Source organism: Ovis aries, chromosome X (assembly GCF_016772045.2).
Source record: "Ovis aries strain OAR_USU_Benz2616 breed Rambouillet chromosome X, ARS-UI_Ramb_v3.0, whole genome shotgun sequence".
In the NCBI taxonomy this organism is placed as follows: domain Eukaryota; kingdom Metazoa; phylum Chordata; class Mammalia; order Artiodactyla; family Bovidae; genus Ovis; species Ovis aries.
The window spans coordinates 109,110,798-109,134,135 of NC_056080.1; the positions used below are offsets into that span (position 1 = coordinate 109,110,798).

A 23,338-nucleotide genomic window follows, 5' to 3' on the forward strand; every position below is an offset into this window, starting at 1 on the left:
TGGTGAAAATAGTTCTAATCTGAAGTGATTTTTAAATCCCATATTTGGACTCTCAATAAATTATTCTTGTTGAGGCAGCAGACTTGACATTGCACACATATTTTCCTATGTAATCAAAAATGTTTACAACTCTAATGCAAAAGTTGTGTGTGTGTTGAACTTGAAAAAAAGTGAAAGTCTTTCAGTTGTGTCCAACTCTTTGTGACCCCACGCACTATACAGTTCATGGAGTTCTCCAGGCCAGAATACTGGAGTGAGTAGGCATTCCCTTCCCCAGGATATCTTCCCAACCCAGGGATTGAACCCAGGTCTCCCGCATTGCAGGCAGATTCTTTACCAGTTGAACCACCAGGGAAGCCCATTTTTTAAAAATCCAATTATAAGGATTTTACTTTTTAGTTCTTATGGACTTTTCTTAGATTCTCCCAGCTCTGGTAATTTTCTTTTTGATGGAAATATTATAAAATGATCAGTTCAGTCCAGTTCAGTCACTCAGTCGTGTACGACTCTTTGCAACCCCATGAACTGCAGCACACCAGGGCTCCCTGTCCATCACCATATCCCAGAGTTCACTCAGACTCACGTCCATCGAGTCCGTGATGCCATCCAGCCATCTCATCCTCTGTCGTCCCCTTCTCCTCCTGCCCCCAATCCCTCCCAGTATCAGAGTCTTTTCCAATGAGTCAGCTCTTCGCATGAGGTGGCCAAAGTACTGGAGTTTCAGCTTTAACATCATTCCTTCCAAAGAAATCCCAGGGTTGATCTCCTTCAGAATGGACTTTGGATCTCCTTGCAGTCCAAGGGACTCTTAAGAGTCTTCTCCAACACCACAGTTCAAAAGCATCAATTCCTCAGCGCTGAGCCTTCTTCACAGTCCAACTCTCACATCCATACATGACCACTGGAAAAACCATAGCCTTGACTAGATGGACCTTAGTCGGCAAAGTAATGTCTCTGCTTTTGAATATACTATCTAGATTGGTCATAACTTTTCTTCCAAGGAGTAAGCGTCTTTTAATTTCATGGCTGCAATCACCATCTGCAGTGATTTTGGAGCCCGGGAAATAGATGGGGAAACAGTAGAAACAATGTCAGACCTTATAAAATGGTACCCCAAGTAAATTTGGTTTCAATATTATAAATTCATCATGAAAGCTGTGAACATTACGAGTCCCATTTTGTTCTCATTTGGAGCTAACATCTCAGGTCTTAATGATATCTCAGTATATAATCAAGTATCTTGGTTCCCATGCTGACTAATGTTTGACATTCTCTTTGGCCCCCGACCTGATTGTTCACATTTTTAGGACTCCGTTTTTATTATAACCCTCTAGATATTTTTGACAATCCCAAGAAAAAGCTAATCAAATTGCCAAAAAACTGTGATTTTAAGAGAAATAGCTCTTCTAAACTTGAGAGCAAAATGAAATATCATCTAGAGTGGTTCCAGAAAGTATCTTTCCATAATTCAACCATCGAATTTCCAGAGTTAGGGAGATCAATCTTGCTTGCTTACTGTAAAATTAAGACTTACAGCCAGAAGCCTAAGATGTACATTAAAAAATACAAATAAACCAGCAATTTGAATTAAGCCAGTTCATTCATGTACATTTACAAGGGCTGAAGTGTAAAGAGAAGGTAAGCGGTGGAGTCACCTAGGTTCGAATCATGAATCTGCCACTTAGCAGCTTTGTCCCTTGACTAAGTTACTTAAACTATTTAAGGGTCAGTGACATCCTTTCATCTGTAAAGAGGGCTTTATATTTCCTCCTCCCAGTGTTTTTGTGCAAAGGAAATGGGATGATATTTGGAAAAATCTTGCAGCAATTCCTGGCACGTTGTAGGAGGTCTATAAATCTGAGTTCAATTGCTCTTTCCCAGCTACTTCCTAAACTTTTCCTTACGACCAACAACTCTGAAAGGGGAGTGATTTACATGCAACACATCACTGATCACAGAAGTCTAGGGAAACTAAGATCTATCTCTAACTCCGTCCTTCATTTAAAATGTTGTCAAATGTCCTTCACAAAATCCCGGACCTCCTTTTGCCCCATTTGTCACTGTATAGCTGAAGTCTGCTCTTCATCAATAAGAACTTCTTTACCCACCTCAAAGGTCCAATTTCCTCCATCTCAACCACATCAACCCACTAAAGGAAACAGCCAATTTCTTCATATTAAAAGAGGTTTTGCATTGGTAAATAGGAAAGCAAACAGTATACTCACAATTGGATGACTTAATTGGGTGACTAATCTAGAACTATCCCAAGGATGAAACAACTAGAAAAAATAAAAGAGAAAAGTCTTCCTAAAAGTTTTTATTTTAGTTGTCAGAAACCTAAACACAACACTGTGTTGGAAGAATTGATAGCTGTTTTCTAGCAAGAACTACAGACTAACCTTAACGAATTCATCTGTCTGTAACAATGACAAAGAAACTATATTATTCATCTTCCACATCGAATCCTTAAAAAAAAAAAATCCTCTTGGCTCTATTTCCAAGATATTTACCACATTTGATGTTCATTTCCCTACAGTTTATATACAGAGTTATATTTTCCTGGGGGCACTTTCTATGAGCTTTAATTTGATAATCTTTTTTGACAGAGAATAAGCCCACCTTGTAGGGTTGGTTTTACGACTAAACTAGATTGCATAGATGGCAACATTTGTGAGCACAGTACAAATAGAAGGAGTTACTTTTAACAAGAAGAAGGCAGTTTGGTGCCTACAGTGTCTAGGAAAGGGGAATTGGAGAGTTCTGTAGGCAATATGATCCCCACTCTGGTGGAAAGGAAGACAAATCCTTACTGCACCAAGACAGCTTTTCTAAGGGCTCAGAGCCCCACACGTAGTCTCTGTGCCTTGGACACATGGAGAAGTCTCAGTCTCTAGCACCTTTTACAAAACTCCTTCTTAGACACCCAAAGCTTCCATCATCCTGCTGTCTCCTCGTGAAGCACAGGTAGAAATGATGGATGCTGTCTGCAGAGTCTGTGCTGTGAATTCCCTCCGAGGTGGACACCTTCCTGGGGACACTGCCCTACCTGGCACTGGAAACACCTGCACCCATGGTTGTACGAAGGTCTGTCTCTGTCTTGAGATGCTGCTACAAGAGATGGCACTGATCCACTCCAGGAAGACTCTTGTTGTTTTCCATCTTGGAGGGGGTGTCTTTTTCTGATCTGACCCCCCCAGTTCCAGCTGTGCCCCTCTGTTAAGAGTGATGAGGATTTCTCACTCAGAGACGGGGCAGAGGGAGGTGAAACTGGGGAGGGGCAGTGACAGCACAGAATGGATGGTTCTAGACCACCCGAGATCCAAGCATTCCCCTGCGACAGGGAAAACTGGGCTTCATTCACTCTAGAAAGAAGCAGGATGAGGGACACAGGGGCCCCAAAGGCAAACCGCAGAAGCCAACTGGTAAAGCCAGCAGGGACTTGCCACTGTTCTTGGAACACAATCCAAGCTACGAATCCTGGCCCATGAGGCCCTGAGTGACCCAGACTCCACCTGCTTCTCCAGCGTCACCTCATACACTCACCACCCCCACCCCATCACTAGCTCGGCCCACAGTGACCTTCTTTACATTTTTTAGATTTGCTAACTTGTTCCCAGCCTGGAGTCTGTGCACTTGCTCTTCCTCCCATCTGGGACCCTCTTCTCCTGTATCTTTGCCTGGCTACCACTCAGGTTTCAGCCCAAATGTCACCTCAGGGAGGTGACAATCTTAGTTGATGTTTCACAACTCTCCAATACTACCACCACCAAATCACTCTATCCTGTCATCTTCTATTGTCTTCAGTTCAGTTCAGTTCAGTCACTCAGTCATGTCGGAGTCTTTGCAACCCCATGGACGCAGCACGCCAAGCCTCCCTGTCTATCAACAACTTCCAGAGTTTACCCAAACTCAGGTCCATTGAGTCAGTGATGCCACCCAACCATCTCATCCTCTGTTGTCCCCTTCTCCTCCTGCCTTCAATCTTTCCCAACATCAGGGTCTTTTCAAATGAGTCAGTTCTTCGCAAGAGGTAGCCAAATGATTGGAGCTTCAGCTTCAGCATCAGCCCTCCAATGAATATTCAGGACTGATTTCCTTTAGGATAGACTGGTTGGATCTTCTGGCAGTCCAAGGGACTCTCAAGAGTCTTCTCCAACACCACAGTTCAAAAGCATTAATTCTTTGGTGCTCACCTTTCTTTATAGTCCAACTCTCACATCCATACATGACTACTGGAAAATCCATAGCTTTGACTACACAACACTTCGTTGGCAAAGTAATGTTTCTGCTTTTTAATATGCTGTTTAGATTGGTCATAACTTTCCCTTCCAAGGAACAAGCGTCTTTGAATTTCATGGCTGCAGTCACCATCTGAAGTGATTTTGGAGCCCCCCAAAATAAAGTCTGTCACTGTTTCCATTGCTTCCCCATCTATTTGCCATGAAGTGATGGGACCAGATGCCATGATCTTAGTTTTCTGAATGTCGAGTTTTAAGCCAACTTTTTCACTCTCCTCTTTCACTTTCATCAAGAGGCTCTTTATTCTTCCTCACTTTCTGCCATAAGGGTGGTGTCATCTGCATATTTGAGGTTATTGATATTTCTCCCGGCAATCTTGATTCCAGCTTGTGCTTCATGCAGCCTGGCATTTCTCATGATGTACTCTGCATAAAAGTTAAATAAGGAGGGTGACAATACACAGCCTTGACGTACTCCTTTTCCTATTTGGAACCAGTCTGTTGTTCCATGTACAGTTCTAACTGTTGCTTCCTGACCTGCATACAGATTTCTCAAGAGGCAGGTCAGGTGGTCTGTATTCCCATCTCTTGAAGAATTTTCCACAGTTTGTGGTGATCCACATAGTCAAAGGCTTTGGCATAGTCAATAAAGCAGAAATAGATGTTTTTCTGGAAATCTGTTGCTTTTTCCATGATCCAGTAGATGTTGGCAATTTGATCTCTGGTTCCTCTGCCTTCTCTAAAACCAGCTGGAACATCTGGAAGTCCACGGTTCACATATTGCTGAAGCCTGGCTTGCAGAATTTTTAGCATTACTTTAGGAGCATGTGAGATGAGTGCAATTGTGCAGCAGTCTGAGCATTTCTTTGGCATCACCTTTCTTTGGGATTGGAATGAAAACTGACCTTTTCCAGTCCTGGAGCCATTGCTGAATTTTCCAAATTTGCTGGCATATTGAGTGCAGCACTTGAACAGCATCATCTTTCAGGATTTGAAATAGCTCAACTGGAGTTTCATCACCTCCACTAGCTTTGTTCGTAGTGATGCTTCCTAAGGGCCACTTGACTTCACATTCCAGGATATCTGGTTCTAGGTGAGTGATCACACCATCATGATTATCTGGGTCGTGAAGATCTTTTTTGTACAGTTCTTCTGTGTATTCTTGCCACCTCTTCTTAATATCTTCTGCTTCTTTTAGGTCCCTACCTTTTCTGTCCTTTATTGAGCCAATCTTTGCATGAAGATCCCTCGGTATCTCTAATTTTCTTGAAGATCTCTCCAATCCTTCCCATCCTATGGTTTTCCTCTATTTCTTTGCATTTATCACTGAGGAAGGCTTTCTTATCTCTCCTTGCTATTCTTTGGAACTCTGCATTCAAATGGATATATCTTTCCTTTTCTCCTTTGCTTTTCACTTCTATTGTCTACATGACACTAATCTAAAATTATCTCATTTACCTATGCTTTGTTTGTCTATTATGTATTTGTCTCATTACAGGAGGTATAGTCAGGTTACTTGTCAGTTTTGTTCCCCACAACATCCCTAATGCCGAGTGTAGTAGTATAGTACCTGACACATAGCAGGTACCCAATACACAAGTGTTACATTTTGAATGATTTAATGATTATTTCCAGACATGAGAAATGGCAATTTGTAAAAATATTTGGGATTTTAAGGAAGGAAACAATCTTCACTAAGATGCAAAATACCACTGGGTGTAGAAATATCTCGTTTATGAACTGTGGTAAAAACGGGTAGTAGGAATAGGGAGAAGGGGAAGGAGCTCTGAAATGCCAATGTTAACACTCTGCTTGCCATAACTCTGCTGATAGTTCAGACAGAATGATAGGTAGAAAACTAGCTTGGACATCAGCACAACTACATGCTTTACAAATGGACTTTACATCAGTTAATTCTCTATTACTAAAGATTACTGTTGTAGGTTGGGTAATGGTCCTACATTTAATTAATCTGAGGTTAAAGATTTGCATGGCTGGATGTACCAATTCAGAGTAATCAAGTATTGATTGTGTCTTTTACCAACAATTAAATAACAATAGTCAGCTTTTATTCGGTGCCCTGAGTCTTCTCAAATCCCAGAATAATCAGTGAATAGTTCATTTAAGCAGTTGCAGTGTGAGGCATAGTTGAAATATTATTCCTAAATTTTAAAACAAAAAATCAGTTTGGTCAATATCTTGTAATAACCTATAATGAAAAATAACTTTAAAAGAATATATATATGTATGTATATAGCTGAATCAATTTGCTGTACATCAGAAACTAACACAATATTGTAAATCAACTCTCCTTCAATTAAAAAAAGAACTGTTTGTCATTTATTACAATCAGAAGTTTTCTCCAGAATGTGAAAGCTCAAATTGGAAGATTTCTCTCTGCCCTAATTAGTTCTATCATACACCAAGCCTGAGAATCTTTGCTTAACAAAGCACAAAATTTGTACTTTGGGAAATGACTATATTTCCAACTTTAAATGAGGGAAATAGCCCAACTCTTGGTATGGATGGAGATATTGACACCTTCTCCTCAGTTCCACTGCTCCCAATACACAGCTCTCACCGAAAGCCCCTTATTTATGGTTTCTCACAGTCCTGTCTCTAAAACCATCCAGTGTACCAGGACAATCCAATGTAATGAATTCACACTCTGCACAAGGCTTTCTGCTAGATGCTTGTAGAAATTACTCAGGACAGTCTCTGTCTTCAAGTAGTTGATAATCCAACAGGCATCAGAGAGATTAAAAAAGTCTCTATATAACACTAGGAAGTTTATGCTAGTTAACAAGGAATATGTTAAAAATTTTCCAAGGAAGGGGCAATCTATTATTTTTTTTTTTTACTTTTTTTTTTTTAGTTTTTTATTATTTAAATTTTAAAATCTTTAATTCTTACATGCATTCCCAAACATGAACCCCCCTCCCACCTCCCTCCCCATAACATCTTTCTGGGTCATCCCCATGCACCAGCCCCAAGCATGCTGCATCCTGCGTCAGACATAGACTGGCGATTCAATTCACATGATAGTATACATGTTAGAATGTCATTCTCCCAAATCATCCCACCCTCTCCCTCTCCCTCTGAGTCCAAAAGTCCGTTATACACATCTGTGTCTCTTTCCCTGTCTTGCATACAGGGTCGTCATTGCCATCTTCCTAAATTCCATATATATGTGTTAGTATACTGTATTGGTGTTTTTCTTTCTGGCTTACTTCACTCTGTATAATCAGCTCCAGTTTCATCCATCTCATCAGAACTGATTCAAATGAATTCTTTTTAACGGCTGAGTAATACTCCATTGTGTATATGTACCACAGCTTTCTTATCCATTCATCTGCTGATGGACATCTAGGTTGTTTCCATGTCCTGGCTATTATAAACAGTGCTGCGATGAACATTGGGGTACATGTGTCTCTTTCAATTCTGGTTTCCTCGGTGTGTATGCCCAGCAGTGGGATTGCTGGGTCATAAGGTAGCTCTTGATGCTCTGCTGTTTTACTTTTATACATTCTCCCTGGGTAATTATATTCATGACTCAACTTCTATTATTGTCAACATGGTGATTGATTCCAGATCTGTCTATCCAGTCCAGATCTCGCCATCCGTATTTGTAAATCTCTAGTGAACAGCTTCAATCTACTGGAAGATCCTGAAGTTTATGAAACATCCAAATTCAAATTCATTAACGCCTCTCACTCTTCTCCTTCCTAAATTCTCCATGTCCACAAATGGGTTAACCATGTTCTCAAAACCATATCTCCCCAGCCAGAAACCTTAGAATCACCCTCTATGCCTCACTCTGGTTTATCCCTCAACATCAGGCCCCAAAAACACTATCTTTCTACCTCATAGGATGCCTCAGAGGATGCAGCTCCCTCTGCTCTACATCTATGTTGCTACCATCACTGCCTCGTACATTCATGTTCATGAATTCGGTGGTTATTCACACCTGGATTTCAGTCTTAGCTTTGCCTTTTCAGTTGGTGACCTTGGGCAACTACTTCTGCCTCAGTTTCCTCAATGAAAAAATGGGAATAATAATATTCCTTATATGTCACATGGCTGATAGAAATCTTTGGAAAAAGCAATGTATATATAGCACTTTACAGAGCACCTAATACATAGTAGGTGTTCAATAAATTATTATTGCAATTATTATTGTAATATAAGAACCACAGACTGACTGTGATCTACCTTCAGAGCCTCATTTCTCATTTTCCACTCCATCTTTGCCCCAGTTCTATACTGAAGCCTCATCAGACTTTGTATGATTCCCTGAACCCATGGAATCCTTTCACATCCTCTATCCCACTGTATTTTCTGTTCCCTCTGTCTCAGATGTTCTCTGTGTCTTACCTTTATTCAACACCAGTCCTTCCAATGAACACCCAGGACTTATCTCCTTTAGGAAGGACTGGTTGGATCTCCTTGCAGTCCAAGGGACTCTCAAGAGTCTTCTCCAATACCACAGTTCAAAAGCATCAATTCTTTGGTGCTCAGCTTTCTTCACAGTCCAACTCTCACATCCATACATGACCACTGGAAAAACCATAGCCTTGACTAGATGGACCTTTGTTGGCAAAGTAATGTCTCTGCTTTTGAATATGCTATCTATGTTGGTCATAACTTTCCTTCCAAGGAGTAAGTGTCTTTTAATTTCATGGCTGCAATCACCATCTGCAGTGATTTTGGTGCCCCCCAAAAATAGTCAGCCACTGTTTCCACTGTTTCCCCATCTATTTGCCATGAAGTGATGGGACTGGATGCCATGATCAGTACTATATCATATTACAATTTTTTAAAATGATCTATTTTCAAGTCTGTTTCCTATTTGTGATGAACTCTCAGGTCACTTTGGTCCTCATTGCTAAGGTAATATCTTACACAGAGTTGATGTGCAGTAACTGGTCTTTTAAAGAAATATTTCCTAGCTGAGATAACCTGGGCACACTTCATTGAAGGATATTTTAATGAGAAAAGGGAGCAGAATGAAAAAGACAATTTTTTTCTCAATCCTGTCATCTCCTCTCTGAAATGCTATCAGAACTTCCATCATCACACTACCATCCACCCCTACAAGACCAAACCTCTCTACTCTTAAACAACAAGCCCTCTGACAGACTGAAGAAACCCTGGTGTCCACTAATTGAACTTGAGTGAAATATTCATGTAGTGGTAGGAAGGAAACAGCTGGGTTCAGATTGTAGAGGACCTTGAATTTTGAATTTGAAGTTTGGACTTCACCCAGTAGATAATAAGGCACCATTGGACGCTGTGTGGCAGGGTATACCATGGTCCAAAATGTATTTTTAGGAGATTCCCATGGATGGGATCTTCCCTGGACTTCCCTGGTTGCTTAAATGGTAAAGCATCTGCCTACAATGTGGGAGACCTGGGTTCAATCCCTGAGTTGGGAAGATTTCCTGGAGAAGGAAATGGCAACCCCCTCCAGTATTCTTGCCTGGAAAATCTCATGGACAGAGAAGCCTGGTAGGCTACAGTCCATGGGGTTGCAAAGAGTCGGACATGACTGAGCGACTTCACTTTCACTTTCATGGATGGGATGTACAGAAGTGTGTTAAAGAATAAAGTCAATTCTTAGAGGGACAGAAGAGAAGAAAGGGACCAACATTTGAGGGAAATATCTATGTGGCAGTCATTATTGTAAAAGCACTTCATATGTATATGTATATATATATACGTATATATAAAATCTTATTCAATCCTAGCAATAATAATAAATCCACTATAAAGTACTATCACTAATTCTAAATTGAGGAAGTAATGGTTTAGGGTGGTAAAAGAACTTGCAAAAGTAAAAAGGTGGTAAATAGAAGAGCTGGGACTCCAATTCTAGTCTGCTTGATGTTAAAGTCTAGACTGGATATTCTTAACTTATTTATGTACCCTGGAAGCACTTGAGGACAGAAATTCAACAAAATTAAAAAACAACCTATTGAATGGGAGAAGGTATTTTCAAACCATCTATTTGATAAGGGGTTAGTATCCTACATATATTTATATGTAAATATATAAAATTTATATTTAACATACAAATTATATATATATATATATATATATATATATATGAAAAGTGAAAGCATTAGTCACTAAGTCTTGTCCAACTCTTTGCGACCCCATGGACTATAGCCCACCAGGCTCCTCTGTCCACAGAATTCTCCAGGCAAGAATATTGGAGTTGGTTGCCATTCCCTTCTCCAGGGGGTCTTCCTAATCCAGGAATTGAACCCAGGTCTCCCACATTGCAGGCAGACTCTTTACTGACTTGGCCACCAGGGAAGACCTATATATGTAAATATATAAAATTTATATCTAACATAAAAATTATATATATATATATATATATATAACTCATACAATTGAATAGCAAAAAGTGTCTGACTGAAAAAAAAATCTGAGTATAAACACTTCTTCAAAGAAGACATACAAATGGCTGACAGTTACATGAAAAAGAGCTCGGTGTCACTAAACATCAGGGAAATCTGAAGCTAAATCACATTAAGATACCACCTCATACTTCTTAGGAAGACTATTAGGAAAAACGGCAAGGGATAAGTACTGATGAGGATACAGAGAGAACTAACAGAACCCTGGTACTCTGTTGCTAGGAATGTAAATTGGCACAACCATTTTTGAAGATAGTATGAAGGTTCCTCAAAATATTAAAATAGAACTACTTTATGATCTGGCAATCCTACTTCTGGGTATAAATCCAAAGAAGAGAAATCCAGATCTCAAAGAGATGTCTACACTCCTGTTCTGTTCTGTGCTTAAGTCACTCAGAGGTGTCTGACTCTGCGACCCCATGGACTGTAGGCACCTCTGTCCATGGGGATACTCCAGGCAAGAATAGTGAAGTGGGTTGCCATTCCGTTCTCCAGGGGATCTTCCCAACCCAGGGATCGAACCTGGGTCTCCCGCATTACAGGCAGATTCTTTACCATCTGAGCCACCTGGGAAGCGCATAGCTACTCTATTGAATATTTGAAATTTGCTTAAAGGGAAGATCTTAAGTATTCTCACAGAAAGGAATGAAGGAAAGGGAGGGAGGGAGGGAAAGTGAGAGGGAGGGAGGAAGGAACAAAGCAAGGAATGACAGGGAAAATGGCAGCTTTGTGAGGTGGTAAGTATGTTAAATAACTTTCTATGCTATTCCACAGTGCAGGCATATATCAAAACATCAACGTGTACACCTTAAATATATAGAATTTTTAATTTGTCAATTATCCCTCAAAGCAAACTCTCCAAAAACCTCATTCTAAGTGAAAGAAGTCATATACAGAAGAGTAAATGATGCTTTTGAACTGTGGTATTGGAGAAGACTCTTGAGAGTCCCTTGGACTGAAAGGTGATCCAACCAGACAATCCTAAAGGAAATCAGTACTGAGTATGCATTGAAAGGCCTGATGCTGAAGCTGAAACTCCAATCCTTTGGCCACCTGATGCGAAGAACTGACTCATTGGAAAAGACCCTGATGCTGGGAAAGATTGAAGGCAGGAAGAGGAAGGGATGACAGAGGATGAGATGGTTGGATGACATCACCGACTCGATGGACATGAGTTTGAGCAAGCTCCAGGAGTTGGTGATGGACAAGGAAGCCTGGTATGCTGCAGTCCATGGGGTCACAAAGAGTCAGACACGACTGGGCTACTGAACTGAACTGAAATACTATACAATTTCACTAACATGAAATTCTACAAAAGGTAAATTTAATCTATGGTGACAGAAAGCAGATCAATGATTCCCAGATCAATGAGATTGGGGATAGGACAGAATTGACCAGGAATGGGCAAAAAAAAAAAAAAAATCTATCTTAAGGGGTTATGGAAACATCCTCAGTCTTGAATAGTGGTGGTGATTTTTACGGGTTATGTATTTGTGAAAAGTCACTAATGCATGTACTTAAAATGGGTGAATTTTATTGTATGTAATTATACCTAAATAAAGTTGATTTAAGAAGAAACAAAAAATGTCTTTCAGTTCCCTCCAAATTTGTTGCACAAATTTTCAAATTTAAATTTAGTAGTTCATTAGAAGAAATGCCAGGAGAGTTACTTTTAAGAGAAAAAGGATTATGTGAAAATACCATCATATTTATTTAGAAATATTCAGGGTTTATAAATGCACACTTATTTGGTATCTCAGAATCAACAATTTTGTCATTTAGTACCATTTTTTATGGTAATGGATCTAATACATTCTATTCACATTTTATTCTGTATATCCAAAGCAGAACATAAAGAGCATCTGATCCAAGACAAGTTTAATCATCTAAGTGTCCAATGTACTTGTTAGGGTGCTTTGACTTTAAGGTAAGAAATGCAGAATGCTTTCCAAGTTTGTTAATTAATAGCATCCCTAGACAAATATCTTCTTACTGCTGTGCCTGATTGCTAAATCTCTCTGCTTCAAGGCAACAGATGGCTTAAATTCTCCCAGAATTAAAAAGGAAATAATCTAGAATTCCTTTTGATTCAAGGGACTAAATTTAATCAGGTTATCCTATAAGTTACAAATATCCTAGAAATAATGAAGATGATCAAAATGGAAATGAATGGTTGTTATCTTCTAATCGTGTGAGTAGTGTGTAATAGTCTTTATAGTATCAGTTGATGAAATACTGCTGCCATAAAATCAGCATGTACTAAACCCAACCAAAGCCTCCAACAGTCTCTCTTCATGAACTTTTTCTTATGACAGCAATCTTCCTCTCTGGGCTTAGAAGATAATACAGATTGCAGAGTTCCTTGAGCAGTCTTTAATAAGTCTGGTTCAAAAGTAAGAGTAACAAAACTCTTTACTAGAAATTTCATCTTAAGGTTCATTTGGTTCAGAGAACTTTTTTGGACTGATCCAGATAATATGAGTTCTATGCACTAACACTATTTAAATATCAGTCTAAGCAATATTAAAATTTTTTTCTTCTTTACAATAAGTTGTATGTCAGCATGTCTTATGGTTCCCTCTAGATTGAAAGCCATCAAAGACAGGAATCAAAATGCCTGCATCCATTATATTATAAAAACACACTGCTCATAGATCCTCATCAAATGCTTAATTACTGACACTATCTGAACATCTGCCTGTTGTATGGGATAGGCCAGACCAATGTGGCCTTATAAAGTAGAGCCTGTTCCATATTGGTATTTTCTTTTCTCTTTATTAAAGTATTTAAGTACTGATTTACAATGTTGCGTTAGTTTCAGGTGTACAGCAGAGTGATTCAGTTATATATATATATATATACATACATATTAATATTTCCTATTGTCATTCTACTCACTCAAATCTTTGTCTATTACTATATAACTAAAGTCACGCAGGCTGCTTGCAAAAAAAGGGCCTGTTTTTTTTTTCTTTTTTAAACACAAATATCTCTCCGAATCGCTGTATCTCTTCCCAATGTTCTGGCCTTTCCACTGCATTTTCTAAGAAATTCTCTTTGAATAGAGATTAATTTTTAGTTTGAAAGCACATTTTAATATTCTTTATTATTTCACAGAAACAGGAAATCAAAATTTCTAAAAAATCAAGGAAAATGATTCTCAGCATCTTATACCAACTGCATACATCATTCTCTACTCTATCCCTACTCACGAACATACACACATACAGACAAAATCCCAATCTATAGCACAACTATCTAACACTTGATATTTTGGTAGAGAGAGGAGACAAGTATACTAAAAAGAAAGGAAGAGGGTACATTATACTTTAATAATGTGACAAGGACTAAGCAACAAAATTATTAAATATTCGGGTTATATAAAGCAGTCATCCTCAGCCTATCTTTGAGCCTCACCCCACCCTTGATCTATATCCCAGGTGTATGAGATGACAGGAAGCTTGGAAATGGAGTAAAAGATGAGGTTGGCCTTAGGCACCATCTGGCATCCACATGACATAAAACTAGGAGCCACATGGTTATCACACATGCTTTTCTCACAAAGGAGTATCAGTCATAATTCATTTTGTTTGCTGGCCACCATTTCAAATTATATGATCTCTTACAGTTACAATGGTCATACTTAATCTCTAGTGATATACAGACTTAGCCTTGTTATCATAGAATTTGTCCTGTTTTCCAGTAGAAAATGGTTTTTAAATGGCTATTTGTTTTTGGTAGGTTTCTTGATTTTGCTAACCCCATAAGATACTGGGGATGATGGATGAGAATAATTCTTCTAACAGTTTCCACAGTGATATACATACATTATGCACTCTTATAATGATGATTTTGGAAGACAAAAATCACCCGTCCCCTCGGAGGCTAACTCAATTGTATGCATTTTAAAAATAGTTCTCTTTTTTATGACTATAAAAGTAATGCATTTCAATGAAAAAAATCAAACAATTTAAATATGAGTAAAACTGGGAGAGAAAGAACCATGCAGTCTGGGTGGTAGAGAGACAACTAGGTTCAAGAATATCTGATACGGATTCTTTGTGCTGGGTTAAGGAGGAGCCAGACAGGGACTGAAGCAACCAATGCAATCAAAATACTGCTTCAGTGGGCGACGTGGAACTGGTGCAGAAGGGCGTTCATTACAGTGATGCCTGAAACATAGGACAAAGGGAGTGGTGGTCGAAGACGGGGAAGAGCCCAAGACCGAGCCAGAGGCCAAGAAGGGTAAGGCAGGAGCGAAAAAGAGGCGGCAGGAGAGGGCGCAGTTCTGTATGAAGACCCCCCAGATCAGAAAACCTCACCCAGTGGCAAATCAGCCACACTCAAGTTCTGCTCGTGGAATGTGGATGGGCTTCAAACCTGGATTAAGAAGAAATGTTTAGATTGGGTAAAGGAAGAAGCCCCAGATATCCTGTGCCTCCAAGAGACCAAATGTTCAGAGAACAAACTACCAGTTGAACTTCAAGAGCTGTCTGGGTTATCCCATCAGTATTGGTCAGCTCCTTCAGACAAGGAAGGGTACAGTGGTGTGGGCCTCCTCTCCTGTCAGTGCCCACTCAAAATCTCCTATGGCATTGGTGAGGAAGAACATGATCAGGAAGGCCGAGTGATTGTGGCTGAATATGATGCATTTGTGCTCATGACAGCCTATGTGCCTAATGCAGGAGGAGGTCTGGTGCACCTGAAGTACCGCCAGCACTGGGATGAAGCCTTTTGCAAATTCCTGAAGGGTTTGGCATCCTGCAAGCCCCTTGTACTCTGTGGGGACCTCAACATGGCTCATGAAGAAATTGCCCTTCACAACCCAAAGGGAAATAGAAAGAATGCTGGCTTCACTCCACAAGAGCAGCAAGGCTTCGGGAAACTGCTGCAGGCTGTGCCACTCAATGACAGTTTCCGGCACCTCTACCCCGACATGGCCTACACCTACACCTTTTGGACCTCTGATGAATGCACGATCCTAAAACGTTGGTTGGTGCCTTGATTATTTTTAGTTATCTCAGTCTCTGTTGCCTGAATTGTGTGACAGCAAAATCTGTTCCAAGGCTCTGGGTAGTGACCACTGTCCCAATACCCTATACCCAGCCCTATGACACCTCTCCCAAAGCACATTGAGCCTGGGAAATAAGCCCACCCTCCAAGCTAGCCCACAAAGCTAGCTTTAAACTTCTTACCCCCAAACTTCTTTAATAACTGCTCTCTAGAGAAATCTGCACTGTATTTCCCTTCTAAACTATGGAATCCTTTACCCAGGCTTCCAATAACAGATGTTAAGTTCTCAAGGAAGGTGTTTGTGTAGGGGTGGTGCTTTTTTTCTTTTTTTTTTTTTACATTAAAAAAAGCTATTGATATTTCCTTTGAACTGTCCATATGAAAATAAAGAGCCATAGTTTTAAAAAAATCTGATATGATATACAACCCATGGAAGGAAAAAACAGTGATTTTATATTTGAAGGGATTATTTGGATATGGTTATGTCAATATGCTTCCATCAAAATAGTCATGTCAGGTAGTCATATCAAAACATTCTGCTTTGAGATGGAAACTAGTGAAACACAAGAGGGAAAGTCTGGGTAAGACATGGTAAAGGAGGCATGTTCTTGAGAGGTCTATGTCATTTTGATCAATGTTGGTGAAGCTAGCAAAAGGATATGATAAGCAGCTGCAATGTAATTGAGATTTCATTCATTTTAAAAATCAAATTTTGCATCAGATTTTAAAACATTATAAATCTTATTTCAAAATATTGAATTATATGCAAAAATATTAATTGATTTTATAACAAACTGATAACAACTCATTGCTAGGCACTGTTCATTACTCTTTATGTATATTACATCATGCAATTATCATAGGAGCCCAGAGTAGTAGTTACTATCCCATTTAACAGTTAATAAAGGAAAACTATGGGCTCAGAGAGGTTACAGAATTACAAGGTCATGCATGCATGCTAAGTCACTTTAGTTGTGCCTGACTCTTTGTGACACTATGGACTGCCAGGCTACTCTGTCCATGGGGTTCTCCAGGCAAGAATACTCGAATGGATTGCCATGCCCTCCTGCAGAGGATCTTCCTGACCCAGGGATAGAATCCCATCTCTTATGTCTCCTGTATTGGCAAACAGGTTCTTTACCACTAATGCCACCTGAGGGGGTGGGGGGTGGGCTTCCCTGGTGGCTCAGATGGTAAACAATCTGCCTGCAATGTGGAAGACTTGGTTCGACCCATTGGTTGGAAAGATCCCCTGGAGGAGGGCATGGCAACCCACTCCAGTGTTCTTGCCTGGAGACTCCCCATGGACAGAGCAGACAGCAGACTGGTGGGCTACAGTCCATGGGGTCAGAAAGAGTCGGACACAACTGAGTGATTAAGCACAGTGCACAGCACCACCTGGGAAGCCCTGAACTACAAGGTTATATGGAATTAAAGGGCTATCATAGGTACATAGCGCTGATTCACCTTGTAAAGAAAAAGGAACTTATTTTGATATAATTTCTCATATAGTCACTATATCTTATAAATACATTTCTAGGTTTAGCCTATTCTTTCTGTAATACTGCAAAAAAAAAGTATCATTTAAATTGAAAGTGAAAAAAAATAAAAAGCCTTAAACATTCATAAACGATTAGTAGGAACATAACAGGAATATAATTATATTGCAAGATTTCTACACATGTAGAATGATACAATTGCTTTCCATAGTCACTGGCCTTTTTTTTTTTTCCAGCAGAAATATGTCAATATTAAATCACAGTGAAGTAATTGATTGTATTACAACCTAAAGCTAAAAGTATATTATACAATTAAATATATTTAAGTCCTCTTTTTAAAGCGTAATTTGCACCTGAATATCTTTACCAGTCTCTACACCTAGCAACAGATAGTTCAAATGTGAAGCAATATCATTTTTCAATTTTGGTAGTTGAATTATTTTATATATGAGGTTATGGAAAACAGAAATTGTAGCTTTAAAACCCATAATTTTATGAATGTGTGGGTGTAAATAACTTTATTTTTTCCATTAAATACTTGTATAGATTGTCCCTATATGAAAATCATTACTATAATTTATAAAATAGCATTAATATAATCAACACAATTCTGTACATTCTGATATTGCTCATGCATTTAATTTATTCCAGCATGTTAAATCAAGCAATTTAACAAACTAAACACATACTTTATCTTGATGAATAGTGTTACAAAGATCTACTCCAATGTATTACAATATAACCATTATTATCAAACATATTCTCCACATTTATTTCAAAGCTATGCAATGTAACAGTTAGAACAAGGCAGATGGACATTTGAATATTGGCTCTGCCATGGAGTAGCTGTTATGTCACTGGAGAAGCTCCTTAACATCTCTAAGGTTGAGTTTCTTCCTCTATAAAAATAGGGATAAAAATAACTACCGCACAATGTTGTTGTGAAATTGCTGTTAAATAAGTTTACATACACGACAGTGTTTGGCCCAGAGCAGGCACTCAGTGGATGTAAGTATACTTTATTTCTCAAAATATTACATGACTAATTAGGAGTGGGGTGGTTCCAAGTATTCATTTAAAATGGCTTATTTCTTTTTAAAAAAATTTATTTCTTTTAATTGGAGGTTAATTACTTTACAATATTGTATTGGTTTTGCCATACATCAACATGTATCTGCCACAGGTATACAGGTGTTCCCCATCCTGAACCCCCCACCCTCCTCCCTCCTCATACCATCTGTGTTTTAATTTAACTATGCTATATAAGCAACCAGTTCTCAACATTGTTTAAAAGCAGTTAGTGAAAAAAATACATGTTAGCTATTCTTTGTCAATTGTCACAAGAATTTAGTGACATGCTTTGGGGACTGGACTAAAACACCCCGGGTTTTCTTCAAAATGACTATGAATGTGCATGCAGTTGAAGGATGGTAACAATAAAAAAAGGAATGCTGGGTCATTAGGTCCATCTTCTGGCTTTTCCATGGTTTAAAAAGATAGATAAACAATTATTACACAAATCACTTGGGTGCTATGATGAGAGAATGAGATTAGGAAGGAGCTTTATTACCAGCCTATAAATGTGTCATAAAAGTACAGTCATTTTATTGCTTTTTCTATTTTAAGCAGCTGTCATTTTAGTCATATGTGTTTTCTGCCATCCATGATACATAACTGTGTATTTTCAGTATTTCCAACCAATTAACAGGCCAGGAAAGAAAAAGGCAGAATTTTCTAAGTCCAAACTCAAAGTTTTTAAGAGGCTAATGCAATTTTTTAAAGTTCATTTAAGTAATAAAAAGTCACTTGATTCATGTTTATGTCTCTTAGTCTAACCTAGTGAATTGTAGACATCTTAAAGTGGAAATAATTCCTCAGCCCCTTTTGACAGTTGGTGAATATTTCTGTCTGTGTTCTACATATTAACCAGTGTCTTGACATAAAATATTACTTATTTTAAAGAACTAGGTCAAAATAATCTTTAATTTTTCTTTCAAAAGGACACTTCAAACTCCCACTCAGGGCAAATAATACTGTTAATGATGACCTGTACAATTATAAAACATTTCAGAATAATTCAATCATGTTATTAAAAAGGATGGTTGAGATATTGTAAAAAAAATGTCAAACTGATTATTGAAGTGCAATGCATGATTTTTTACTTGCATTGACTTATATCTCAATAATTCTGAGTAAGAGAGACACATAATCCACCTTAAATAAATATGTTCCTTTGATTATGCCAAGAAATCAACAAAATGACCTCATCAGGTTTGGCTAATAATAGACTAGTGAAGAAATAACTTTAAACAAGTATCCAATACAACCCCTGACAATTTTACACCAAACTCAAAAACATGATTTTTTAAAATTACTATTTAGAAGTTATTTAAAAAGTCTCTTTGGAAGTACAGTCCTCTGATTAACTTTTTAGTGGAGAATTCCTATAAAAATAACCTCTCTTGCTACATCTGAGCCAGTGCTCATCTTATCTGTCCTATGCCCAAATTTCAAGAAAACAAGGGCACTTACAGGGCCAAAAAGGCAGTTTGAGGTTTACCTTATCCAAGACTTTAGATGCCAGAGTGCTTTAACATTGCCCAGCTGTTTCAATTACTTCCACATGTCTTAAATTTCCCCTTCATGGTGACCTTGATGTGCCTGTCTAATGCACAGGTACACTCTCTTGAGTAGGCAGGTTCCTCTCACAGCATAGTTAGTAACTAGTGGTATAGAATCAATACATCATAAGGATCGTTTGACTCACTTTGGAGGAAGGCAGTTAAACCTGACATCTGTAGTCACGATTACTTTCCAACCAACAGCAATCTTTAAAGCATATCAAAAGGTGTCATTCAAATATTATGGCTACAAATAAATGAATCCCTTTATGAGACTATGAGCCTATATGCCAGTCCCAAAGCATTGCTTTTTTCCCATTTTAAACCCCAAAATACATTTTTTAAATAGTTCAAACTGGCTGTTTCTAAACTTCTATTTTATTGCATACTAAGCCTTCAGAAATAATTATTCATTGAAAACTAATTTATGTGTAATGTGAATCTAGGAGATTATCACACTTATCTTACCATTTATTTGAAAATACTTTATTCCAGGAAGACTCCTTCTGTGTCACATTTAATTGCCTTTGAAGCTCCTGCCATTTGAATCTGTCTTCTGGAACATGCATTTCATCATTATTTTTTAGCCTTGTTACATCAATCACCACAACTGCTATAGAAGATTTCTGGGCTGTGAAGTGATAATTTGTTCCAGTGGTATTAATGAGGCAAGCAGTGGTCTTGAGGGAGGTGACAGCCCATTGCTTTACAGACAGCACCAGATTAAGGTGCTGGACAATATACGAGGCTTTAAGCATAAACTCTAGAACCTTTGGAGTGTTTTATAACTTTCCTTATCAAAATTAACATAGAAGAGATACTTCTGACACATTATCTACAATGAGCTAGGCATATCTAATCACCAAGGGTGGGGGGGAGCATTAATAAGTATTGCTCAACTTACCTTGAGTTACAGACACATAAGAGAAACTTTGTACTGCTCCCAGCTTGAAGGCTCCCTAATGCCTTATAAGCTCTGAATTGGTCTATTTCCATTACCATGGTTGTAATGGCATGTCCCTAGCCACAGAGGAGTCTAATTCCCTGAAGTGCAGCCAATGAAAACTTGTATTTCTGGGAATTAGTTCTCAGAACTAGGAATGCCGATTTGTTGTTGTTATAATACCATGCCCATGAATACCACCTCTAGGAAGCAGTACATCTGGAAACAACAGATGGTACATGTTGAAATGGGGTGGATGGAGTATTTTAATACCCACACATCTCTAACTCAGTTCTACAAGTCTGACTTCAATGTCTTCTCAGATTATAGAGTGCTTCAGAATTGGTAAAACAGGCCTAATCCATATTATTGTCACTATCAACAGCACCAGATGAAAGCCTAATGTTGTAATGTCATTGTCTATGAACTCTCATTTGACCACATATATATGCACAGGCAACAATCTGGACTTAGCTTTTAATAACAGAACAGGTCAGTCCAGTGTACTTCCTTATCTCTTTACCAACAACCAGAGAACATAAATTTATTTTAAGATGAAACTATCCCTGTGAGCTACTCTCCTTAATATAGGAAGGAAACATTTAAGCTCTTTCACACACTGTCTAAACAGTTTATCTCCCTCCACCTTCAAAAGCTACCAGAACTATTATAGTATTGGATAAATTTCACTTAATATGGTAGGAGAACAGCTTTGCTAGAGAAATACTTCCTTCTTGTGCTTCAAGAAGGCTGAAATAAGATGTTTGAGATATGTTGGCATTTTAAGAAACATACCATCTGAATGGTAGGAAAATAACTTTTAGAAGCTTAGAATTTCATATTCTGTACTTTGTTAGTGCAACTTAGCTAGAATTAGGACAGTATTGTACCATCTATCAAAAGAAAATGAACCCTCAATGTAGATTCAAAGAATTAATATTGTGAAAATGACCATACTACCCAAGGCAATCTACATAACCAATTCAGTTCAGTTCAGTTCAGTCACTCAGTCGTGTCTGACTCTTTGCGACCCTGTGAATCACAGCATGCCAGGCCTCCCTGTCCATCACCAACTCCCAGAGTTCACCCAAACTCATGCACATCGAGTTGGTGATGCCATCCAGCCATCTCATCCTCTGTCGTCCCCTTCTCCTCCTGCCCCCAATCCCTCCCAGCATCAGAGTCTTTTCCAATGAGTCAACTCTTCTCACGAGGTGGCCAAAGTACTGGAGTTTCAGCTTTAGCATCAGTCCTTCCAATGAACACCCAGGACTAATCTCCTTTAGGATGGACTGGTTGGATCTCCTTGCAGTCCAAGGGACTCTCCAGAGTCTTCTCCAACACCACAGTTCAAAAGCATCAATTCTTTGGTGCTCAGCCTTCTTCACAGTCCAACTCTCACATCCATACATGACCACAGGAAAAACCATAGACTTGACTAGATGGACCTTTGTTGGCAAAGTAATGTCTCAGCTTTTGAATATGCTATCTAGGTTGGTCATAACTTTCCTTTCAAGGAGTAAGCGTCTTTTAATTTCATGGCTGCCATCACCATCTGCAGTGATTTTGGAGCCCCCAAAAATAAAGTCTGACACTGTTTCTGCTGTTTCCCCATCTATTTCCTATGAAGTGATGGGACCAGATGCCATGATCTTCATTTTCTGAATGTTTATCTTTAAGCCAACTTTTTCACTCTCCTCTTTCACTTTTATCAAGAGGCTTTTGAGTTCCTCTTCACTTTCTGCCATAAGGGTGGTTTCATCTCCATATCTGAGGTTATTTTCTCCCAGCAATCTTGATTCCAGCTTGTGTTTCTTCCAGCCCAGCGTTTCTCATGATGTACTCTGCATATAAGTTAAATAAGCAGGGTGACAATATAAACCTTGACGTACTCCTTTTCCTATTTGGATCCAGTTCAATCCCTATCGAAACACCAATGGCATTTTTTCACAGAACTAGAACCAATAATTCTAAAACTTATATGAAAACAGTGATCTTGAGAAAGAAAAGAGCTGTAGGTATCATGCTTCCTGACCTCAGACTATATTGCAAAACTACAGTAATCAAATCACTTTAGTACTGGCACGAAAACAGACACATATGTCAATGGAATAGAATAGAGAGCCAAGAATAAACCCACATACTTTATGGGTGGGTTATGGTGACTTAATCTATCATAAAGGAAATAAGAATATACAATGGAGGAAAAGACACTCTCTTTAATAAGTGGTGTTGGGAAAATTGGACAGCTACATGTAAAAGAATGAAATTAGAGCGTTTTCTTACACCATGTACAAAAATAAACTCAAAATGGATTACAGACCTAAATGAAACCATAAAACTTCCAGAAGAGAACATAGTCAGAACATTCTTTGACATGAATTACAGCAATATATTTTTGAATCTGTTTCCTACGCCAAAAGAAATAAAAGCAAGAATAAATGAGATCTAATTAAACTTAGAAGCTTTTGCACAGAAAATGAAACCATCAACAAAATGAAAAGACAACCAACTGAATGGGAGAAAACATTTGCAAATAATATGACTGATAGGGATTGATATTCAAAATTTATTAACACTGTATGCAACTCGATATAAA

The 23,338-nt window shown here is 38.6% G+C and overlaps 1 protein-coding gene and 1 pseudogene across 1 annotated transcript in view; one reads left to right on the forward strand and one right to left on the reverse strand.

The window, feature by feature from the left end:
• The window catches only part of LOC114111675 (DNA-(apurinic or apyrimidinic site) endonuclease-like), an 85,932-nt pseudogene extending 70,155 nt beyond the window's left edge, over nt 1-15,777 (forward strand).
• Nucleotides 1-23,338, reverse strand: part of TENM1 (teneurin transmembrane protein 1) — a 900,209-nt gene that overhangs the window by 793,282 nt on the left and 83,589 nt on the right. The gene's annotated exons all lie outside the window — the stretch shown is intronic.